Genomic DNA, 15,275 nt, shown 5'->3' on the forward strand with positions numbered 1-15,275 from the left:
GAAGAACCAGGCTGATTAGCTCCCTGGTGGAAAGGTGAGAACAACTGCAAGGTTTTAATGCAAAGTTAACCCATTCGAAATCTTGATAAGAACAGAAACCCTGCCAGAATATGTAGTTATCACTGTGTTTATGAAACAGCCTCATGCAGAATTCATTTGTGAGCTTTTTAATTTAACTTTGTACGGTTCCTGTTGACCTTTTACATACATGAGAGCTGCACTCTTGTAATGTGCACACGGTGAGCTGGTAAATGAAATGTAAACTTTTATATACATACATATATGCATATATATTCTTCTATCTGAGTATTGTTGTTGCATATGGCTTCTGGAATGACTTCCCTAGGTCTGCCTGGGTCTTACCTAGGTCTTCTGGTCTGCCTTCCCTAGGATGTGGTCAATAATACGGATAAGTGAATTTATAAAACAAACAAACAAATAAAAACTATTTTTTTTGGGGTGCTGTTTTGCATATGCCTAATTTTGATATTTTGTTTAATGTCCACTCTTTATCAGAATCTATATTGCAAGTGAGTCTGTGTATTGAGATATTGTTCAGTAAAATACTCTAGCATATACCTTCTGCAACTTGCAGACAGTTGGTAGTTTCTACCATGGTCACACACTTATTTCCCAGCTAGTGTGCAGTTTTTTGTCATTCTTTAAGATTTATGGCAAAATCTTCCAATAGTTCTTTTAGACTCCATATGATGCAAAGGTAAGGCAAGGTTTGAAGAGAATTAGTAGTAATTCATGAGGAATGCCATGCAGAAATTGTGAAATCAGTGTCATCACTGGCTTATTGAACTGGATCTGTACATCATATTCTTTCCACTTCCATTTGGTTTATATATATATATTTGGTTTATATATATATTTTTCAGTAACATTGAAAATAGAACATCCTTGGCCTTAGCTTATTTTGTGATAATCTCAATGTTTAAAGCTATACATTTTCTTGATTACAGTGTTTTTGACTTGTGAAGTACTAAATAACTGGGGACTTGTCTTCTTACCTGATAGCTTGATCAATAAAAGCATTTGAACTGGCAATCTATGATCTCAAAGTGAAAAAGATGGAAGCTCAGGAACCCAAAGAGCTTTCCTGAACATCATTCTGACACAGCTAAGAGTCATTGATCTTCAGGGTGTTCGTTGTGATTCATCTCTCCCTCTGAACATGCCAGTGAGGGTGGCTGCCTTCTTGATTTTATTTTCCTCATTTGAATCAAGTAGCAGCACTCTGTAGAGTACATCTGAAATATTTTTCCTTAAATATTTATTTGCCCTTTTCAAGTATGACCAAAGTGGAGCTATCTAAAATCAATGTGACCTCAAGGTTTTTGAAATAGTACTGACCTATTTTTCTTTGATGTGATTTCAGAATAACCTTCTTTCCTCTTTTAGTATATTCAAATTTCTAAGATTGGTTGTAGACTTGCTTAAAATTTTGATTCAAAACTTCCTTTCTGTAATGAATTAATTAACTTTTAGAAATGCCAAATACTTCCCCTCAAGAAAAAAATGTAGGACTAATATACTGCGTATCCCTTCTGGTATGCTACAGGACCATTGTCTTTACTTTTTGGCAGTCATTTGTGCAAAGAGGTTCAAAGTACTGATAAATCTTTTTCTCACTTTTATATATATTACCCCTTTATTTCTGTGTTGCGACACTCTATAGGAATGCTAATTAATGCGTTTCTGTGGAATGTAGAATGAACGCCTTTCTGCTAGGAACATGTACAAATCACCACATTTCTACTTGGCTTGGAATGGATCGTTTTACTGTAAGCATTAGATAGCTGATGTGGAGATAAAGAAGATGCTGATCTAACTCTGAAGTGCTGTGTTTAGTCATTATGAACTTTGAAAGAATGCTTAGGAATGGTGTTCAGGAATCAACAGTGGATTTTGGGTTGGTGAAATTTCACCAGCATCAGTACACAGTAGAGAATATGACCTTTGAACAGTATTGCTAATCGCTAGGCCTATCCAGTACTTTAGATCTCATCTTTAAAAATATTTTATGAAAAATAAAGTTTGAGGATTAAAAAAAATACATTTCTTCAATCACACAAACGTTTGGTCCAAAATTTCTTACCTCTTCTTGTATACACAATGTCTATTCAGCTCAGCATCTGATAACACAGATGTCTAGGACCTTATCCTGAATAAGCTATATAACAGGTTCAATACTGAGTTTACACACTTCTGTGAAATTGGTGTGAAATTCATTGTTGTAACCCTGGTTTAAACGTAAGTTTTTATCATCAAATTTACTTAGTTGAGGTGATGACTTTTTCTTCTTAAACTTAGATACTTTCCTTATTATAACTACGTACAATGTATGCAGTGAAATTTTATAGAAATTAAGGTTTTTTTATTTTTTTTATTTTTATTATTTTTTTTTCTGTAATATAAGTTGCTGTCCACAGTAGAATAGTTGTGACTATTTATATATCTTTGAAAAGTATAAACACACTGCTGGACAGCAATTCAAGTCTGTAACAATGGCAAAATATTAATTCCTTAAATTTGTCTGAAGAAAACCTGGATTAGATAAATAAATATGTCATTTTCATTTTCAAACTCTGTGGCCAGAATCCTGGTCTAATATATGCATGAGGAACTCTCATTAATTTCAAAGGGAATTTCATACATCTGGCTGAGAGCAGAACTTTGCACATGCAGATTGCTCAGTCACTATTTCTGAGGTAAAAGCAGAGGAGAAATGACAAGGGCATTCCCTTGTAATTTCTCTTTGTCCCCTCTTAGCATACACTTGATAAACATTTTATTGATTTTCTTACTTCAACAGTCAAAAATGAAATTATCTGAATTCACACGCTATTCAAATTCTAAAGGAATGTAACAAACCCTTTTATTTGAGGGTTTGTTACAACCCTTTTCACTTATTGTGAATAAATAAAGTGAAATAAAGTGAAGGAGCTAGACTGCAAACATAATATAGAAAACAGAACTTATAAAGTATGAAAGAATTTATTTTATTTTTCAGGAGGCCCTAGAAAAATTATATATCCATTAGAAAAATGTCCTATGACGTAAGAGGAAAAAAGTTTATGCTGGGGAAATCAAGAAAACAGTTGTTAGCAAGAAACTACTTGTAGAGTATTGTGTCATTAAATCATAGAATCATTAAGGTTGGAAAAGAACTCGAAGATCACCTGGTCCAACCATCCTCCTACCACCAATATCATCCACTAAACCATTTCCCTAAGTACCACATCCAACCTTTCCTTGAACACCCCCAGGGACAGTGACTCCACCACTTCCCTGGGCAACCGGTTCCAATGTCTGACTGCTCTTTCTGAGAAGAAATTTCTCCAGATTTCCAACTGAACCTCCCCTGGTGCAACTTGAGGCCATTCCCTCTAGTCTTATAACTAGTTATCTGTGAGAAAAGGCTGACCCTCAGCTCCCCACACCTTCCTTTCAGGAAGTCGTAGAGAGCAATAAGGTCTCCCCTGAGCCTCCTCTTCTCCAGACTAAACAAACTCAGTTCCCTCAGCTGCTCCTCATAGGGCTTGTGTTCCAGACCCTTCACCAGCTTCATAGCCCTTCTCTAGACACGCTCCAGGGCCTCGATGTTTTTCTTGTAGTGAGGGGCCCAAAACTGAACACAGTACTTGAGGTGTGACTGCCAGAGCTGAGTACAGGAGGACAATCACCTCCGTGATCCTGCTGGCTACACTATTCCTAATAAAATCAGGATGCTGTTGGCCTTCTTGGCCACCTAGGCACACTGCTGGCTTATGTTCAGGTAAGTGTTGACCAACACCACCAGATCCTTTTCCTCTGCACAGATTTCAAGCCACTCTGCCCCCAGCCTGTGGCGTTGCATGGGGTTGTTGTGGCCAAAGTGCAGGACCCGGCATTTAGCCATGTTGAACATCATCCCATTTGCTTCTGCCCATTGATCCATCCTGTCCAGGTCCCTCTGCAGGGCCTTCCTACCCTCTGGCAGATCAACACTGCACCCGAACTTGGTGTTGTCTGCAAACTTACTGAGGGTGCACTCAATTCCCAGCTGTCATGTAATGCTGTAGAAACAGGAACTAGTATACTAATATATACTATACTAATACCATACAAAGATCTACTGGACCCCAAAGCAAATGACTCTGAAAAGAATCAGAATTAGTGATTTCTGTTAGAATTGTTCAGAATATTACCATAGAATTTCCGAATGGAGAATTTTGAAAGTGTTCCCCAAGCAGATATTCAATCTGTTTCTTTGAAGAGATGTTCCCTTCAAAGATCATCTTCTGTTCTCTGTTCAGAATTATGAACTTTCATGTGGATGATAAAAAAAGTTACCACAAAGTAAAAAAGCCATCATGTGTTTGGATCTACAGACTGATCTACAAAAGGAGAGTATTTGAGACAAGAAAAGCCATGCACATCTCAGGCAAAATATATTCAATAAAAAAGCCTTTCAGCTTTTCAATTGCAGAGCTGCATGTAGTGCAGTTTTCAATTTTGCTTTCCAGAAAGCTAAGAATCAGTATTTCCCAGCTGAAGTACACACGGTTATCCAGCTAAAATCGTCAACATTTATAGAACAGCTTTACTGCTGTTAGTCCTACTCCAACAAATATAGAGGCCAGACTTGAGTTCAGGTGCTCAACACAGGTGGGAGCACTAAATAAGAATAAGTCTCTGAGGGAGCAAAGAAGATGAGAGCTGTTCAGGGCACCTGGGACCTTTCAGATCTGTCAGGACTCAAAATGATTTCATATGATAGAAATCACCAAACGCCAGCATTAAGTTACTACTCAAAACATTTGCTTGTCTTATTCTAAACCAGATATTCTGTGAAAGGAGGTAAAGAGAAGTCATATCCAAAGTTAAGGGCATGCCACTAAGCAGGGAATATTTTCAGGCACTGCAATCTCAAAGTGGCAGGCCTTCTGAAAAATGACAGTGGCTTTTCACTTTTTTCCCCACTTGAATTTGTAAGTCACTCAATTTTATCTGAAGTAGTTTCAAGCCTCAGCCACAATTCTAAACTTCTTTTCTAGATCCCAAGGCAGAAAAAGTTAATATGATCTGATTTTTTTAAATTAGTCTAGCACAGTCCTTTAACAACCACTCTTTTGCTAGGACGTAATAAAATAGTAAAGAAAGGTTGAGCCATTGGATAAGGAAAAACTTTGACTGTACGGGTATTAATGGAGTTAGTCTATTCTTACCCAAGCACTCAACAGTAAAAGAAAAAAAAATAGCTCTATTTGTAAAAAAATAGTCAATATATTTTTTAAAAATAAAAATGTATCAACTCACAGATTTGCTATCAAATATGTTTAGCAAACCTCTTCAGTAAGGGCAGATAGAATATGTGACTAGGGAATAAAAAATGTAGGCAGTCATGTTCAGGAAAAGGGAAGAAATGGTATGAATTGTATACACTGTAGTAAATGGTAAAAAAAAGTAATTGATGTTTACCAAAGAAAGTATGTGCCAGATTTTCTTGAGACATTTCTTTGATGAAAGCTAGTTTTTGACACATAACATGCAGTAGATCGCATCTTTTTTCTTGGACTTCAGAAAAGCATTTGACATAGCGACACATAGGAAATTATAAGTTAAGAGGGTTAAGATGGGGGTTACTAGGAGAACTGTAATGCATTAAATGAACTGGCTAAAAGAAGATGAGAACAAGTTGCATTGACAGAAAAAAAACTGTCAGATTTGTAAGAGATTACCAGTGGAGAAATTCAAATGTTCTTTGTCAAATTAAGTTTAAATATTTTAGAAATGCCCTTGCCACCAGAAGTGTCAGAGTGCTGATGAAATTTGTTGATGGTGTGGAGTTCAGAAATGTCTTTCATACAGAGGAGAGAGATCTCACATAACAAAAGCTTAATGACTCTGAGATACAGTTTAATAGAAATGAAATGATACCAAGACATGCTAAAACTTATTTATTTATTTATTTGCTAAGGTGGAGATGACTTGTGCAGTAAGCAGAGAGCTTGTGAATTGGAAATAAAGTTTGGACAGGAAGAAGCAAAAGGAAATAGCTGATCTCGAGGTAAATTTGAGTTCATAACAGATAGCAGTTTGGGCATTGTCCCACTTGGGAAATGTGTACAAAGAAATACATACATTCAGACTGGAACAAATGCAGAGAAGAACTACTGGAATGAGAATGGTGAAAGAATGTAGAAACCTTTGCAGAGGAGACTAAAAGATCTTCGTCTGCTTAATCCAATAAGCAAAAACAAAAACATAAAACCCACCCAAACCCATGAACTCTTTCTACTTCCGGATTGAGGCAAACAGGAAGGAAGGGAAAGAGTTGTTTAAAAACAGGAATGAATGATCTTAAATAGAGGCAAGTTGAAAATGAAAGTAGTCTAAGTATTCTAACATTCAGAGCAATGACTTTGTGGACAGTCTTCCAAAAGAAGATTAATAGTAACCATTTTGAATAATGTTCTTCATCAAACTCTGAGGGATTTCTTGCTGAGTCCCTGAGATAGCATGTATCCCAGATCAATGGCTGAAAATCTTTCCCAGCACTGTGGAATTTGGTAAATACCCTACTAAAAGGGACTGGAATACTGCAGCTAGAATTATAGAATTGTTTTTCTTCTCTGAGAACTACTGGAACAGTACTGAAAAACTGATTTTGTTTTGTCTGTGAGACCCACCACACGGTCTCCAGCAAGCATGGGTTGCAGTGGCTTAAGTGCCCAGTTTTCTCATTGTTCTCTCAGGATGGGCAGCACTGTCTCTTACTGGTAAACTGCATTGTGCCTTATGAAAACTGTGGCTGGTGGAGAAGTGGGACATGCAGGGATGTCTGAGAGAGCTTTGCTGCTTTTAGAATTTTTAGTTGTTGTTATTGTTAAAAGTAATGCATTTCCATGGAAACACTGGTATTTGAGGAAATTTAATTAGTCAAAAATCCAATTTACAACAACAATATAGTTTTGATGAAAATGTTTTTTACATAGTAGTAATTAACAAAGCAGTAATGTGAATAATTCCTATACTATGGCTAGCTATAAGCAAAACACAGGGTTTGGAGACAGACAAAATTTCTTATGACTTTGATAATTTGCTTTCTTAGAACTGAGCAAACATCACTCTGATATCAGGAACCTCATCAAAGCTTGCTTTTGCTGTCACTGGCTTCAGTGGGAACAAGACTGGATCCCAGGTGAACTTATGAGATCAGTGTTAGCTAGGTTAAATTAATTAACCGTCTTCTCCCCTCCAGCAGTAGCTGCTGTTAGCAAACTCATTTCATTTTCTGAATTGAAATTACAGTAATGCTAATGAATTTAACTTTGTCTCTTTTATATGACACTATTTTTGACATCTAATAGGAATACTCTTCTGGCATTTACAATCATTCCTTTATTGCAAGTCTGCCTTCCTTTCATTACATTTTCATTATTCTTATGGTGACTGTATTTCATATTTATCATAGTGGTTAAAATGATATCAGTCAGAATCACCAATCATATACATTACTGAAATGTTTATTGATTTGTAATCAACAGGTACAGTAAATTTAAAAAATGTTGTTTCCCAAAGACATGAATTAATTCAGGCATTTTGGAAATAGGCAAAATACAGTTACTGTAATAAGGATGTTAATTTATCATGCAATAAATCTTGCTTAACTGGTCAATATTGATTGTGTGCAAAAACTATGCAGTTGTAGGCATTGGAGCAGCAGAAAAAAAAATCTTTTTGTAAGATCTGTTTTCATTGTTATTTGAAAACAACACTGTTAAATGACAATAGTCTTGCTGTTAACGAGTTCCAATAGTAAAATATAAGGAGTATAAACAGCCTGATTTACTAAAAGACAAAAGCTCTTAACATGTCTCCATTCGTATTTTTAGTTCTGTGTTTGAGATGAAGGGAAAAACATATGTAAGAGATGAAATACAGCTGTAAACCTGTGCTAAAATGCTTTGACAAATATTCATTGTCAAAACAAATAGACTCGGTTTCACTTCCAAAGTTCACTGAGAAATTGTTTCTAGCTCTAACTGAAAGAGTATTGGAAAATAGTCAAGGTCAATTCTTCTTGGCCAATGTTCCACTAAGAGTCACACAGTTATCCTGCTGCCTTGCTTTCTTAGGAAATTCTAATTATCCAAGGTCCCTAGAGCACATATAACCAGCCTATTAAGGGAGATTTCAGTTTCCTGTAAATGCTATCCCATTAAACCACTGTTATTTTAACCAGAGAGCTATTTAGGTGCAATATTGTGTTTGTGAGGAAGGAGGGTGCTAAATCTATGGCTGACGTAATGTGACTTTGTGCCTCTTTGTTGACTCAATCTCTCTCATTTCAGCATCTAGACTTTCCTTTCTCAATAGGTGAGATTCCCAAGAAAGCTAGTATGTGAGCTTCCTTACCACTGGGTGCTTGCAAGGTGATGGCTCTGGGGTGCTCACTGCTGTGGATCCTCAGTCTGTACCCCTAAACAGAGGGGGAATTCATTGCTTTAAGTTTGTGTTGAATTGAAGGTAAGGCTGAGGAGAAGGTGCACCTTCCAGCACTTACGGAGCTATCCCGGCATGTCAGATATTTAGTATAAGTCTCTGAGTACCAATATACACAGTCAGGTGACACCTTCATCAATACCTCTCCTGTCTCCCTGCTCCCCTGGCTGATGATAAAATTGCTTGCAACAACTCATTGCTGCTCACAAAGTGATATAAAAAACAGTTTTCTATCCTGAATTATTCATGGAGAACAGCAACTAGCCTGCTCCACCTATGGAGACACAGCTGAGGAGAAGACAGGGCAGAGAGAAAATATACAATATTCTGAAGGAGTCCAAAGAGTAGAGGGATGATTTCTGCTAATAGCACGTCTGTATAAAGTGGCTTGAATGGTAGCATACAGGTCAGGTGTCATCTGCTGGTCTTCACTGCTTAATGAGGACATGGTCTACCAGTTCTTTGTACACCATTCAATGCATTGAACTATTCAGAGGTATAATGTGAAATGGCTGATATTGGATATGGGTTCACCTGTGGTGCAAGACTGCAGATTTTCTCTGTACTTTCTGTGTTTGTTTTTTTTTTCTGTTTAAATACAGGCAGGCATTGATGTGCTGCTGGAGTACTAAGCACTGTTATTCACTGTTTAAATAGACATTGTGCAGCACATAAAGCACTGCTTGTTTTGACAGGTGAAATGAAGTTTTCATGTTCTCATCATTCCTTGTTTTGGTAAAATTGTCAGCAGACAGAAGGTGTCTTCGGGAAAGAGTGCAGCCCATAGAAGCTGTTCAGGACTTCCTTATCTCATCATTCAACATCATCAGATTCACACTTTTTCTAGACTTCTGAGTAAATGTCTCAACAAACTGGCCTAAGACCTTTTCAGAATTAAGTCTTTTAGCTTAGTATCTTTACCATCTTTCAGACTCAGTACAGCATTTCTGAAAATAGGGTAAATCAGAATGTAGATTTTCAATTACTTAGAAAATTGGTTGTCAAAAAAATAGTTAATATCACCTGCAATACTTCAGCTCCTGCAATCTGTATTTATGACATAAAAAGTTCCCTGTCATTTATTCCTAGAGCTTTTCTCCCATGCACTGGGTTTAGCCTTTCTACCGCACTTTTTCCTTTTGCTCCTGGATGAGGTGTATAAAAATCACAGTGACCTCAGATTTCTGAGTTATCCTGATTCTTAGATATGAATTCAGTTCCTAACCTCTGTCCATTTATTTTCTCTTTTCCTGAAAGCTGCCAAACCTGGCCTTGGTCAAGCTGGATCCCTAAGATGGTTTTCTCATGCTGCCATGAGCAGCAAACACTACAAGCAAGAGGTAGGTAGCTGAAAGTGAATGAAGGAACAAAGATTCTGTGACAAAAAATAATTAGGATACATAAAATAATCCAGCTGTCATTGTTGTGGTATTCTTGCCCTATAAATATACCTAAAATCTCAGTCTTTGATCTTAATGTGCAAATACAATTATTTTAGGGGCTGACCTCTATGCGTGTATTTTTCTTCTTGAAGAAAAGGAACTTTTCATCTGAGAGATGAATCATTTTGAGGTGTCATTTTAAATTTGAAACTAGATTGCAAAATGTTAGAGTTTTATGATGCCACTACAAGAACTGGACATGAATTATTTCTTTACAGGAGTGAGGCAATAGGACCCGAAATATTCCTGTTATAATATTTAATAGAAAATTATTCCTTTTCAGAAAAAGTTTAAATCAGATATGGATGCTTATATTAGCCAGAAAAAAATATATATGTCATTTAATAAAAAGAAACCCCTTTAAAATGATATACAGTCAGAGTACCTGAGTTCAGATGACCAGATCTATGGTGGTGGTTCAATCTACTTTTGTAAAAATCACATTTGACATTTACATCCTGAGTTGTGTTTTCATTTCAAAGTCCATATTCACATGAGACCTTAGGCAAGCAGGGCTGCAGTTTGGTTTGTCTGAGTGAGATTTTTTGCTTTAGCGTGCTTTACTAAAAGCTCAGCAAGAGCTTCTAGCATTGTTTTGTTTTCAGCAGATGCACACCCATTTATTTTTGACCATGGAAACCCTTCAAGTACTTCCACTTTCCCTTTGCTCCCAAAGGCTCTTCAAAGTAGAGTAATGAGCTGTGAGTTCTGGAAGGCTATTGATTGAAAGTCTCATAAAGCATCTCTTGCTGTATAGAAATGGAATAGGTATTAGTGAGATTTTATTTATTTTGCAATGTAATGAAAAGAACTCACATTTTCCCCATTTGGGGAACAAGATAACATTTCAGACTGAGATGCAAAAAATAACTTTATAAAAACACATCCTTTTTATTTTTTGGAACATGTTAGGCACTAATTGTACCAAAGCAAGCTACTTTCCACTGAGTATTAAAGCAAGACATCTAAAACAACCTGTCAAGTACATGTATGTATAATTTAATGAACTTGCTTTAATTTTTTTAACAGCAGAAGAGAGATAACTGTCCCTTTGATGCTGTAAATGATGACAGTGAAGAAATCAGAGACTGGGTATAGCTGTGAACATGGACGATAAAAGGCTGCAGACACTGCCAGGAGCTTACTTCAGGTACTACTTCTTTTGCCTTTGCAATTTACAGAATCAAAAGAGATGAAAAACGAGATGACAAGATAATCTCTCATTTTGCATAGCTGATTGAGAGCTCAAACGCTCATATCAAATACTTTGGCAGAATAAAATAAAGATGAAAGGTAAATGAGGAAAATATTTAGAACAGATAAAAGAAATCCTATCTATTTCTTGGAGGCATAAATACCCCATATGAATCAGTAGTTTTCACTGGATTTCACAGAACCCATGCTTCTCTAGCACCAACTCTCCACTCCCACTCCTGTTCCAGTTTCCTCCAAAATAACTTTCTAATAGGACAGCATCAAGAAAAAGTCAAGGGGTTAGCTAGTGTGTCCATGGAAACAGTAGGAGCTGATGGAGCCATGCGTATAGGGCTCTGGCAACTTTAACCTTGTTACTTTCAGGGCTTTTTCTATAAAGCTCAAGGCAAAGCCAAAAGGCTATAAAGAATATATCAAATAGTATTTGAAGAATTTTAAAAAGGTACAACATTCATGGTCTGGAGACCTGAGAGATGCTTGGTTCTGCCATAAGCATCCTAACTTTTCTGCTTTTCTGAGCTTGGTCACTTCAATTGCTGTTTTCCTCTTATACTTTTTTTTTTTTTTTATTTGATCCAGACTACCTAGACTGCCACTCGAGAAAAGTGCTCTCTCCTACAGCTTGTTTGCTACAATGCAGAGCACTTTGGGATTCTGACCTTTAATGCGCTTTAAGGTGCTACTATAGTGTTAAATCTAAGTAATAAAAATAAGTACCAACATGTATTCTTAATAGCTTTGGAAAGATTGAAAATTATTTCACTCTTGCTTTATTAAGGCACAGCCAATGATACTTCTCTTTTCAAAGACCGTACCAGTGAAATGATTCACCGTTTCCCTAATCTTTTCCTTCATTAGGCACTTTTTAAAGCTAAAATACCAAACAGATTAAGGTATGAAGATTGAACAGCACTATGAATTATTCCCATTTCACTTTTCTAATAGATTACTGAATTTTAGTAACATCATTCATCTACATCTACCACCAGATGCCCACAGACCTGGCTGTCATTTTCTGCTGAGGCCATAGATCCATGACAGAGCACATTAGTTTGAAGAGGGCATGCTCCTAATGCAGGCATTCTGCTTTTGGGGTAGACCTGACTTGTAATAAGCCAGGTTAGCGTGTGCATAGAGTAAATTCATCTGGCAGCAAATCAAGCAGGCAAACAGACTCAGATCTTGCATTTTCTCATGACTCCATTGTGTTTTTGCACTGCATCTGTTGATGGCTGGCTTTAGGTGCAATGCCAGAATACAAACCTCTCAAATAGCTTCTCAGAATAAGAGGTGTATGAAATGCTGTTCAAAAGGTGATTCAGCTTACAGTGAAAAGTTTTGTAGTTCAAAGCAGTTTCCATTTAAATGCAAAATTAACCGTTCTGATTAAAAAAAAAAACAAACAAAAACACACTCCAACCATTCCAAAATCCAAGCCTACAACACTTTCCCTGATCTATACAAAGCAAATTTTGAAGTTATGATATGATCCAGAGTAGAAGTTTTCATTTATTTCCTTGATGAGATTCAGTTACTTTTTATTATGTTTTCATGTGCTGCTAGTACAAATCCAATATATAATACATTTTTTAATTAGCAGGAAATGAAATAAAAGCAGCATTAACAAACAAAAGTCTAAAATCAACTCCAGAAACCTTTGTGGCAATTTTCTCTGGCACAGTTCTCAGAAGAAACTTGCATCCAGCGTGTTCTTTTCTGTAAATCTACTGCTTTATTTGGTACATGCATGGATGTAACTTTTTCTGAAAAAAGGAAAAAAAGCCTTGTCTTATCTTTTTATGTGTTTACCTCTCATTAAATTCACACTGCTTTAAAACTAGGATGACTCACACCTGCAAGCTGCAGAATTGTACCTCCTAACCTCTCCATCTTTTTTTCTGTCCAGGAAGAGAATGATGATCTATTAGAGATAGGTTAAAAAACAAATAAGCACACAGAACTCAAATTTGATAACTCTATTTTTCCTGAAAGTAGTGATTGTAAAAGAAACACTAAGGAATATATATATATACCAAAGGAGAAACAGTTTAGTCTAAAATAATAGATTTGATGTACTTTCTCTGCTCCATTTGTACAGTTTGTCTTAAGGAAGGAGTGTTATCAGAAAACTGCTTGCAGGCTGTGGTGTAGAAGTTACTCTCGTAAGGAAAGCAACCTGAGATCAGTTGTGTTAAATCCTAATAAGTTGTGTTAAATCCTAATAAGTGATCAGAGTGCTAAATACAACCACAAATAGCACACATTTCTGTTTTATTGACTGTATTCATGGCTCGTGTTTCATTTATTTCACAGATTCAGAAGTGCTAGTCAAAGGAAAAAAAATACTGGGTGTTAACTGTTAGCACTTGAGAGGAAATACCACAATACATTAGTTTGCTACAAGCTAAGAAAACACCATTTACTCCAAGATCCAAGACTCTCTGGATGTTACGCAGATGAACATAAATATATAAATATTTCTGCACAGACTAATGAGATCTTGACTACTTTTGCATTGAGATCACATAATTAAGCCTGAGGAGTTTTTGTTTGTGTTTTTTTGTTGTGTTTTTGTTTTTACTTTGTTCTTTCCATATGTAGTGTTTGAGGCCTCATCCTGCATGGAGAGCCCCAGGAGGGTGCTGTGACTCTTCAGCTGCCCCAGGAGGATGCTGTGACTCTTCAGCTGCCCCAAGGAGTAAGAGCTGCTCCCCTGGATGTGCTTTCTCCCATGCATCCTGAACAGCAGTAGCAGCTGAGGATGACCTAACATATAAACATATTCTTCAAATGCCCAGCCCTGATATATATATGGTGATATATATTCCTGCAGTACTGAAACACACCCCATGTTATGGGGATAGTTTGTGAGAGCAACAGTGAATGAGTAACAACCCCAGGCTCCTCCAACATTCTCCTTACCTGTAAAACCTTCCATCCCAGAAAGGGAAGCCAACAAAAAAAATGACCAGGGTCATCCTACCCATTCACCCTGGGTAGGAGACAGTGGTACTACATGATGGTGAAGTCATGGCTAGAAGTATTTTTATTACTTCTTTTTCTCGCTTATTTCATTTCTTCCTTCATCTTCCTCTCTGTTATTAAAATGTATTCAACCATTTATTTATTCAAAATATCCCTTTGACCTCTAGTATCATGCTTCAGTTCTCATCTGATTAAAACTTATTTTAACCTACTTAATATTTTTCATTAAAATTTACACATTTCTCCTGACTTGATGAATGGATAACTTTTTTTTTTTTTTCCTGTAAAAAAGACACGGCAAAGGAAAAGTGACTGGTATGATTGTACTCCATATTTCACGGCTAATTGTTGTACTTAGGAAAATTAAAGATTTGAAATGGAAATTTAGCTTTACATTTCAATATAAAACCATTGCAGGAGATCAATCTATACAAGTCTGACAATATGATTGACTAATCCAGTCTTTTTGTCTATGGTGGGTATTTTAGCCTAAACTTTGTATTGTAATCTATCATGATAATCAGTAAAATGTGGATATTTTACATAATACTTTAATAAGTGTGTTTGCGCACTGAATAAATCTTTAATTGCTCTTTTGAGGAGGCCAATTTTAGCAGTTCTCTGTCACACTTATTATGATGAATCAAGTTAATTTATGCAAGTAGCTTACTTCTGTGTGTGAATTCACCTTGTATTTCTACTGTCTTTTGTTGGAGGAAATCACAGGGCAGATCTCCAAGACTGCAGGGCAGATTCCAGGCAGAATCCAGGCACATGTTGCAAGAGTGAAACAGCCACATCTTTCTTCCAGGAAGGCATTGGGCAAGGTGGGCAGAGGTCACAGATGGCAAGCACAGACCCTGAAGTTTGCATGGTGGGTCAGCATATCCACAAAAATACTCTTCATGAGTGCCTTCAGCAGAGTTTAAGTTTGTTATGTTTTATGTGGAGGATAACAATGGAAAGACCATCAGATTTCCTCATTTAGGTATCCTTTTGAGGGGAGAGGGAGGAGATAGGGTCTTTTCTAGGTAAGGTGAAATAGGTTGAATCTGTCTTCTCTGCTTTAGTAAATCAAAATCACCAAGTACAAATATGGGCCCAATCTGGCAAGCTCTGATACATTATTGTGTACTC

At 36.7% G+C, this 15,275-nt stretch overlaps 1 long non-coding RNA gene across 2 annotated transcripts in view; it reads right to left on the minus strand.

Annotated features, from left to right (window-relative positions):
- Positions 1–10,907: 10,907 nt before the first annotated feature.
- The window catches only part of LOC310898428, a 33,347-nt gene continuing 28,979 nt past the window's right edge, over positions 10,908–15,275 (minus strand). For both annotated transcript variants that reach the window (XR_014583290.1, XR_014583291.1), the window contains one exon: positions 10,908–12,916. This is a non-coding gene — a long non-coding RNA (uncharacterized lncRNA). The remainder of the gene's footprint in view (positions 12,917–15,275) is intronic.

Source organism: Anser anser, assembly GCF_964211835.1.
Source record: "Anser anser genome assembly, chromosome: 1".
NCBI classification, from domain to species: Eukaryota; Metazoa; Chordata; class Aves; order Anseriformes; family Anatidae; genus Anser; species Anser anser.